The sequence below is a fragment of the Dysidea avara genome, chromosome 8 (assembly GCF_963678975.1).
Source record: "Dysidea avara chromosome 8, odDysAvar1.4, whole genome shotgun sequence".
Taxonomy (NCBI): Eukaryota; Metazoa; Porifera; class Demospongiae; order Dictyoceratida; family Dysideidae; genus Dysidea; species Dysidea avara.
In genome coordinates this window covers 18117653-18127327 of record NC_089279.1, presented here as the reverse complement: position 1 = coordinate 18127327, position 9675 = coordinate 18117653, and the positions used below count along the sequence as shown (strand labels likewise).

The 9675-nt window shown below is 38.9% G+C and overlaps 1 protein-coding gene across 1 annotated transcript in view; it reads left to right on the top strand.

The window, feature by feature from the left end:
* Nucleotides 1-3534: 3534 nt before the first annotated feature.
* Nucleotides 3535-9675, top strand: part of LOC136263294 (NFX1-type zinc finger-containing protein 1-like) — a gene marked incomplete at its 3' end in the record, with an annotated part of 28565 nt that continues 22424 nt past the window's right edge. The window contains 1 exon segment of the mRNA XM_066057806.1: nucleotides 3535-3718.

Here is a 9675-nt window from a genome sequence, read left to right as displayed (position 1 = left end):
AGTATAATATAGGATACAAGGAGGATGCTATAGCTAGTAGCTAACAGATTCTGAAGTGTTGCAACAAATCTAGCTAGTGGGACATTAGTAACAAATTTTACTAGAATTTATTGAACAAGCTAGTGCATAGCTATATGATTATTGCAAATCATTTTAGGAATTTCTGGCCCTTTTCTGCTGCTATGCTTTTATAAGGGTACTAAATTATTAGCAATACAGCATTTCAATGTACAATAAGAAATATAGTTATGCAGTGAAAGTTTGAAAGAAGAAATTTATTTTGTTAGATGCTATATGTGCAAAATTTGATAGGGTATAGAATCTCTAGTAGCAAGGGTCGGGGGATGCAATCCCAGAGGTGTTGTAGTTTACACATTAAAGATATTTTTACTAAAATTGATTTTAAGGCTTCTCATCCCCTTTGCATGGCCATTTTTCTTACCTCATCAAGGATTTTTTACACCACTGGTGGCTGAGTGTAGCTATCCAGCACCTTTTAAAGTTAGTACCTTGCTATAGCAGTCTAAGAAAATTGCATTCTGAGTCATTTTAGCTAGCTAATTAATTCTGCTATCTATATAGTCAGTAAAAATAAAAACAAAAATCCACCATCCCGCACTGCTATTTTGAGTACAGGAGGATGAGAAACTAATAATTAAGTTTATGTGAAGCACTTTAAACCAAGCATCAAGTTTGTAGTTAAAATTGAAAATACCCATTATATACAGTCATATTTATTAAAATGGTCTTTCAAAATACATCAATCAAGAATTGATTTTATAGATCAGTTAGTGAGTACACAACAGGTATAGAATTTTGCAACTGGTATAGCTAGCTGCACAATGGTGAGATACAGTGATCATAGTGATGTACAGGTCAGGAAGAAGACTGCAAGTTCGATTTCAGTGCATGTGCACGTGTCTTTTAGAAGAGTTTTAATGAATAGAGTAATTGCCGTTCTATAGAGTATTTCAATTTTAACAGCTTCAAAGTAAGCCTTATTATCATTTTGACTAACTCTTAGCCTTTCCCCTTGATGTTTCCAAAAAATTTTCATTGCCTATGCTTTACATACAAGTACTTACAGCTAACACATGCATAGCAAAACTTTAAAGGGGGGTTGCTTTTGCACTGCCCCACCCCCCCACTCCCTTTTAAATTTAAAAAAAAATTATTTATTAAGGCTTTACAGCATAAGTGCTGAAGGTCTGTAGGACACCTGGTCCTACAGCTTGTTTAAAGTTGCTACATAAAGTGTGTTGAAAAGGTGGAGATCTAATTGTCTTTATTATATTTATTTTATTATTAGCACTTTACAGTGACCAGCACTGAAGGTCTGACAGCAACGTCTTGCTCCTACTAGCAGTGGCGATTCTAGACATGACCTACAGGGGAGGGGGGGGGGCAAGTAGGGAACAGCATGACTATTGTTGTATGGCTGTAATATAAAGTAGAATTTTAGGGGGATCTGCATGGGGGTGCAACCCCCAGAAGCTGCAACCCCCAGAAGCTGCAGGATTTTTGTAATTTGAAGGCTTGAAAACAGCCTATAGCTAAAAACATGAAAAATAACAATGCCAATCTATACCGCAACTTTTCCTCAAAATTTTATTAAAAAGTTATTTTTCAGCATCCCCCCCCTTAGAATCGCCTATGGCTATACTTCAGAAGTATCGTCACATTAAATGACCACATTATTATTATTATTATCAATTTTGTCAAAAGACCGGGTTGTACAAAAGGACAAGCCTGTAGGCGTACTTCCCACACATACACACCAGAAATTACAAAAACAATGACATAAGCAAATACACCTGAAAAACAAAATAACTAGCTACTACAAGAACAAAAATAAACTGTACCAACAAAACAAGAACATTAAGTATAGAGAACATTCAAAAAGGAAAACGACGGAGGGCTAAACGGAACAAGGGTGGCTGTTTAATTCGCAGGATGGTATGGGGTATGGTATTCCACAGAAATGGGCTGTTCACAAAGAAAGAGTAACGAAAAGAATTAATAGACGATGTCACAGGCCGGATAGATAGAGGGTGACACCTTGTGGGAGCTTGGGACAACTGAAAATGTTCACTAAATGGTAAGGAATTCCTGTGGTGGAGACTATCATGGATGCAACAAATAGTAAAGTAGGTGTGACGCTGTTGAATGGTAGGCCACTTTAATGCTTGGATGCATTCGTCAGAATTAAGACTTACTCCAACAGTGAGATAAAGGAATCCACCTGCTATTGGAAGCCCAACGGGCAGCTCTACGGCTACGCTGAACAGATTCCAGAGCATTGATGTTTTTAGCCGATTTAGCAGTATGAGAATGCCAAACTGGGCTGGCATATTCCATAACGGGGCGCCAGGGCGGACAATGCATTTGTAAGCAGTAGATTTAATGGATAAAGGAGCATTGAACAGGCAATGGCGAAGAAAATTGAGTGCTTTTGTAGCTTTAGCTGAGACATATTTACAGTGTTCATTCCAGTTCAGCTTTGTGTCAACTATAATGCCAACTTGAGGTATCGAATTACAGGATGGTGTAGAATAACAGAAGAATCTAGATGGTATGAAGGTAAAATTGGGGAACGCTTGCAGAAGTCATACCTGTACACTTCTGTTTGGCTGAGTAGCTCCGTAGCTATAATGTATAGAAAACGAAAATCTCACCAAGTATTTCGGTGCAGAATCCCGGTGGCGCTGAAGTAATCAAATGAAGCCTTACAGCGCCAATGGGACATCATGCACGTTTGTGGTCATGCACGAAAAACTAATAGAACAAAGCGAAGCGCTTCGAAATATTGAAAGAACCAGCTTTATCAGACTGTCAAGCTACTATTGCTGATACAAGTAACGATATTCACGTACTAACTTCATCACCTTGTCAAAACTCTGGTAACTTCACAGCGAACAACACCAGCTGTCATCGCGTGATTACTACTTTACGGAGCGCACCCTGTCCAGTTACACTGTCTCACAATTCGTGAAATAACTCCTTATTTACTTACCATAGACTCTCAAAATTTGGCAGAGGCACTGGTGAAGCGTTTCTTTACAGGGCTATGGAAAGATTTTTCGCGATTCGCTGTTGACGGGCGTGATATCATTTGTTGAAAAATGCGGGTTTGCATTTTAACCAGTTTCCACGTTGTTATCGTTAAAAAGGATTCCATAGAGTTGTTCTACAAGGTGAGAAACCATAAGAGCCAAGGAGGCTTAGCGCTAGGTTGTTTCTGAGGTGAGTTATTTTTAAAATCGGCTCGTAAGTTCAAGTTTAATAACCACGAAATTAAAGCGGGTGATTTCACGGAACTTGGCATGCTACGCTACAACATTAAAGACTATCATAAGAACCCTTTAAATGTAGACTACATGGTTCACAAGCGGAGTTCTCCACCACCCTAAAATAGCTAATTAAGCACGTGGGCTAATTTTGATAGTGACAAATGGGCATTGTACGGCTTCACATAATTACTTCAGCGCCACCAAAAGAGCACGTGCACGCAATGGAATAAAGGAGTGGCGCATTTCCTTTTTTTTTTCGTCAGCGTAGTGGCGTGTTTTATCATATCACAAGGTCTAAAGTCTACTGAAATATCAGACGGCACAAAAACACGAGAAGAGTCGACTTTCTTGGTGACTGATTGATTGATTGATTGATTGATTGCCAGAGGCGGAGACAAGCGTGTGGGAATTTGAAAGCCAATCAGAAGGTGAACGAATCCTACAACCGTATAGGGGCATAGATAGTATAGACTCCGTGGGTACGGAGTCTATACTGTCTGATAGGGGTGTAGCTAGTCCTCAATTCATATCGTTAAAAAAGATTTAATACACAAGCAATCCCGCAAACAATAGTACAGTACATTAACACCAGTTAACACAGTCCACCAAAAGCAGTAGGGAAAGGGAAAAGTGTGGCAGTGAGGAGGGGTGTGATGGGGATAGTTGCGTTTGAATTTTGACACATCAATACATTGTTAGAATAAGGAAAAGATGTCAACTCTGCTTGCTGCTGAAGGTAGTTAGGAAGATAGCAGCAAGGGGGTGTCACTCAGGCTCTTGCTGTAGGTAGATCTGCGACCGCGGTCAAACTCTAAGTCAACGGTCAAGGCCACAAAATAGCTCTTACAGTGGGTCAAGGGTCAAGACGATACAGAAGGTTCGAAACCCACAATCGAAAACTATAAGTAGCTATTATCAAGTTTACGGAATTATACGTAACTTACAAGAAGTAAGGATCTCCAAGAAGATGTTTTAAAGCTCCAACAGGCATTTCGCCGTAATTATAATGATTTTTCTCTCACAGCTGCTGGTAGCACGCACTAAGAAAATATTATACTAGGTTACAAGCGCAGGTGCGTATAGGAAAATAGAGAAATAAGTGGAGGTCAAAAGTTCGACAAGAAACACTCAAGTCACAGGTCAAAGACGATAAACGCTGCAAGTCAAGGGTCAAGGTGAAATTTTTCCCGGTCAAGACTTTGACCGCGGTCGCAGATCTACCTACAGCGTAAGCCGACGTGACACCCCCTTGAGCAGTGTTGACCAGGAAAGGGCTGAAAAACAGAAGAACAGAAAGGTTAGGATGTGGTCTCCAATGAGCTATATTGGACCGGTGTTGGTGGTGATGAGGGGCTCTTGGTGATTGAGGTTTGTGAGGTAAAGGTGCTATTGAAGGTAGACTAGGATCTGGTTCCATTGTTAATCCTGTATAGCTGAGGATGGGGGAGCAATTCCCCAATCATGCAACACTTCAGAAGCAGGGTAAAAGGCCATATTAGATAACCCTGTCACAATCATTATCTTATAACTTGGAATGAGAGGCTTCTTTTAACTACCAGTTCACTTGCAAATCCTGTTCATCATCACTAATACAAACCTGGCTGCTGGAACTCTCATCACTATGATCATCAAAGGAATGGTCCTCTTGACCTGAGCAACCCTCCAACCAATCATCCTCTAAACGAGGATGAAGAGACCAAAATCTTAAAATCATTTTTGAACCGAGTCTTTCAACAAGGTAGCAAAAAGCTTTTTCCATTGAAAGTTCATGATACAGTAAAAGAACGAGCAATAGATTGTAATATTTTAATGCTAGATGGTGTTCACACTCCAAAATTGTCCACCACAAGTGATAAAAACTTACCACCTGCAGGTTGTTGTGTTTACATCCTTCTCTATTTCACCCTTAAGGGCTGCAAACCCAGAAGTAGAGGTGGAATGTAGTAGAACACCTGCACGTCTTGCTGATATGCTGATATGTCAAAATAAGTAGAACTTCCATTGCTACAGTCAGGGTGAAATACATCCCCAGGTTGAGTATTGTGGATTGCACATTAATGATTACTGTTTATGACTATTCTATGACTAGGTCACTCCAAATATATTCTCTGTTTCCCATCCTGGACTCGGGAATATTCAGTTTCATGTGGGCAGGCAGTTCATTTCCATTATTCCATTACCAATTCAAGCCATTATTTTCCTAACACAACCATAAAAGGCTAGCAATGTATCTAGTTGCAAATAATTATAACACAATCCTGAATTTGTGCTGACACATGAGCTGACACTGATACAATATGGCTTTTGCTGAGCCTGGACAGAATGCAACCATTAGATTAGATTAAGATTATCCATTTTTGTCAAAAGACATGGGTACACAGAAGGCATAAAACCTGTTAATGTGCTCCCCACACAAAGTACATACACACACACACATGAGAACAAGTTTACAGTTACAACAGATAAGACACATACAAAAAATAATAACAAAACAGTTAAATTACACAACAAGAAAATGACAAAGTGCAGAGTGAAATGCAAGACGATTTGACAACTGGAGAATATAATGAGGAATAGAGTTCCATAAAAAGGGGGTGTTAACAGAAAAAGAATGACGGTAAGGATTAGATGGAATAGAAAGTGTTAGTGGATGGGACCTTGTGTTGGCATTAGAAAACTGAAAATGCTTGTTAAATGAGATGGAAATTCGTTCATGTAGGATATCATCTGCATGGACTAAACTAACAGAAAAGTGGGATCGTCTAGAATGGAGTGAAGGCCACTTGAGTTCTTGTAAACAGGAACCTGAAGATTTAGACCAGCTGCGGGTATCAAGGTTCCACCTACTGCCACACACCCAACATGCACCAAGTTGCTGAATTGATTCCAGCTGTGATACATATTTAGAAGTGTGTATAATTATAGACACCAAACAGGTGAAGCATATTCGAGGATTGGCCTAACCAAAGACTTGTATGCAGCTGCTTCAATAATTTTATGCTGGACATGAGAAGAGGGTGTGTCATAGATAGTTAAGAAAATGGGTTGCCTTAGCTGCCAGATGTTTAACTTGGTCTTCCCATTTAAGGTGAGAGTTGATGAGGATTCCTAGATAGCAAACCATGGGAAAATAAAGGAAGAATATGGAATAATGGAATATTTAGAGCTGACAGTTACCAGATGTGGACAGTGGGTGGGAAACAGGAAATTTATTTGGAGTTGCCTTACATCTTCGTTTATGACTCGATCAAGAGATTCACTGCCAACCCTCAGATTGTGGATGGTAAGGTGTGATATATAGTGCAAAAGTTGAGGGGTCCACAATTATATACGAAAAATCCTGTATGAAATTCAAATCTTTGAGATTTGGCATAATTAGGTTGCAAACAATTCAGAGCATTAGTATCTGGAATAGTGTAATCACGTGATGCTTAGTATCTGGAAATGTGCAGAAACTTTTCTTGAGGTTAAACTTTCATCACTACAAGGTTAGAAAGAGTCGCGGACCGCTCATAAGGAAGCTGGACAATGCATACATGATGCTTAGAATATGGAAGTCTACGAGAAATATACAGAACTTAGCTACAATTTTCAAAGATTTCAGATTTTAAAATGAGTCAGGATTTCAAAGAGGCTGTACAAGATTTCAGGCAATTTGCAGACCTTTGGTGAAAGTTGTGTTATTTGTGAGAAAAGCAAATACACTCATTCATTTTTTTGATATATATACAGTAGTGCTATCACATATTTGACCTTTGGAACCATTTTTGTACTGAAAATTCATCATTATTGTCTGTATCTCCCTGAGGAATTATATTACACTGTTAACATAATCCAAATTAAAGATAATCTAAGAAACAACTTGACTTTTGTTTGAATTCAATTGCTTATTCCACTCTTGAGGCATAGCCAGGATTTTCTTTAAGGGGGTTTGGATGTGAAGTGGAATATAGTTCAGGGGGTACTTCCCCTGGATCACATTTGAATGAAAATAATGTATACACAGAATGTGCTTATAGGCAGTAACATCAAAAGGTACTGCTTGTGCATGTAACTATAGCTAAAATGTATACACTGCTTGCATACTAAGCAGCTTATAGAAACTATAAACCTATAGTAATACTAACTGATCTTCACTTTCAGATAGTATACTGATGGCCAACTTTAACTTCCTAACACATCAGAGTCCTCCACACTTGAGTATACTTTCTTCCAAGTATAAACGTTATTCGCAGTCCTCTTATTGATGGTCAGTAATTTCAGACTTGACTTGTACTCCAATGTATTTGAGAGACATTACGTGCCCACAACTAAAAAAACATTTATCATGTAAATATACATCAACTATTTACAGTTAGTGCTAACCTAACATATATATATATAACATGACAACTCAAGTTTATCACAGCTACTGCCTTGTAGCAAATCAGTCCTTTGCCATTTCCACCATGCATCATGTGCGCAATTGATCATGTGATGCAATCATGCAATACTTGATTAATCAATGATTCAGCATTAATGTGATGTGACCCTCAAGAGTGATGCAGAGCAGCACCAGTGTGTAATTACATAGCTACCAGAGAGCTCCAGGACTGAAAGTTTAGTGTGATTTGTAATTTTAAAAAATCTGAAAGGGGATTTATATCTGAACCATTGGACCCCCTGGCTATGTCCGTGCACTCCAAAGTTATGATCACATTTGTTGAGTTTATCCAGAGTGTAAATTATCAATGAGCAGCTAACTTTATAGAATTTCATGTGGCTATTACAAATGGTCATAACTTTGGAATGAAATTTCCTATTGAAATAAAAAATAAGTTGTTTCTTCAAACAAGACCTTTAATTTGAAGCTATGTTTTAACCTTGTAAAATAATGTCTCGGGGAGACAAAGACAAAAATGATGAATTTTCAAAAATTCATCATGGTCGTAAAGGTCACCAAATGTTAATGCATTGGTAGCACAGTCTATATGTACCAAGTTTGATACTTATCTCATAAATGCACAAAATCACCATGTTTATGCACATGCTGCTCTATACTAGTATGGGTTTTGTTGATCTGCAGCAGCTTGCAAATTTCATGTATTAAGTTTTGATTCAAAGTGGGCTCCCTGAGTGGAGCTGCTTAGGTATGCCGAATCTACTAAACACTTTGTCAACAAGTTTAATGGCCACTCCTGGTTAGGAATGCCATATTCCTCTAGCTAGCATGTCATGAAGTAGTCTGAAATCATTAAACCATAGTAACTTCTCTACTTAGTTTCTGGGAATGGTCCCATAATATCCATTTCATGGGATATTCAGATCGGATTTCAGGGCCCCTTGGTATCTATATGAGCAGGATTCTTTCTAGCTATACAATGTGGAATGTCTGTACCATTCCTAGACACTCGTTGAAAACTCTGGCCAGTACAATCTTTCTTTGATTTTGTCTCTAGCTTTATCTTCTCCTAAAATCATGTCCTTCCCATGGTCCACATATGTTTCTCATAGTGTCCTCTTGCTTACTTTTAGGAACAAACAATTGGAGATGGAAGTTGCCATTGTCACATACATAGTAAGCCATTTTTGGAGTAAAAGTTAGTCCCACTGATGACTGTTGCTACAGCATATGGACTGCTCTTCTCTCTCTCCCTCTTTTTTCATCCCCTGGTTTAGTACCAGTCTTCTTTACATGAGGAATAGGGCTGATGACCTCATCATTCACTTGAGATGTGTACATTCCATCATCTGCTTGTTGTTTTGTATCCTCATCTGCTCTTTGTGCATTGGATGATGGCAGTTATTCAGTTGATGATTCACTTGGTCTCCTGGACATGACATCTGCATTTAAATGCTTTCCTCCAACTTGGTGGACAATTATGAACTCAAATTCTTAAAGCTGCTGAAGCCATCTAGACCTGACCTTCAGGGTCATGAAAATTCTGCAGTCATTGTAGGGAGCTATGTATGATCAGTTCGGAGCTTAAATGTACTGCCTCGTAAGTATGGTCTAAAGTGGAAATAAAGGTTACAACTGCTAACAGTTCCTTTCTAGTACACAATACTTCCTCTCAGCCTTGCTAAGAGTGCGACTTGCATATGCAATAACTTATTCCTGACCATTGCTCTCTTGTGCGAGGACTCCTTCTTGACCGGCATCTGCATGTGTCTAAGATGAACTGTTTTATGTAGTCAGTACTGGTGTTGTCAGTAGGTGCTTGTGATGAGTTCTGCAAAGGCACTGGTACATCTAGGGTTAGCATCATACTACAGAAGGTTTATCAAAGATTTTTCTACTATTGCAATATCCTTGCACATGCAGACTCACAGACAAGGGCTGGCTAGCAGGATCCTGAATAGTAGTCGATGTGGGCTGTCTGGACACTCTCTATGCTTTCTGTGA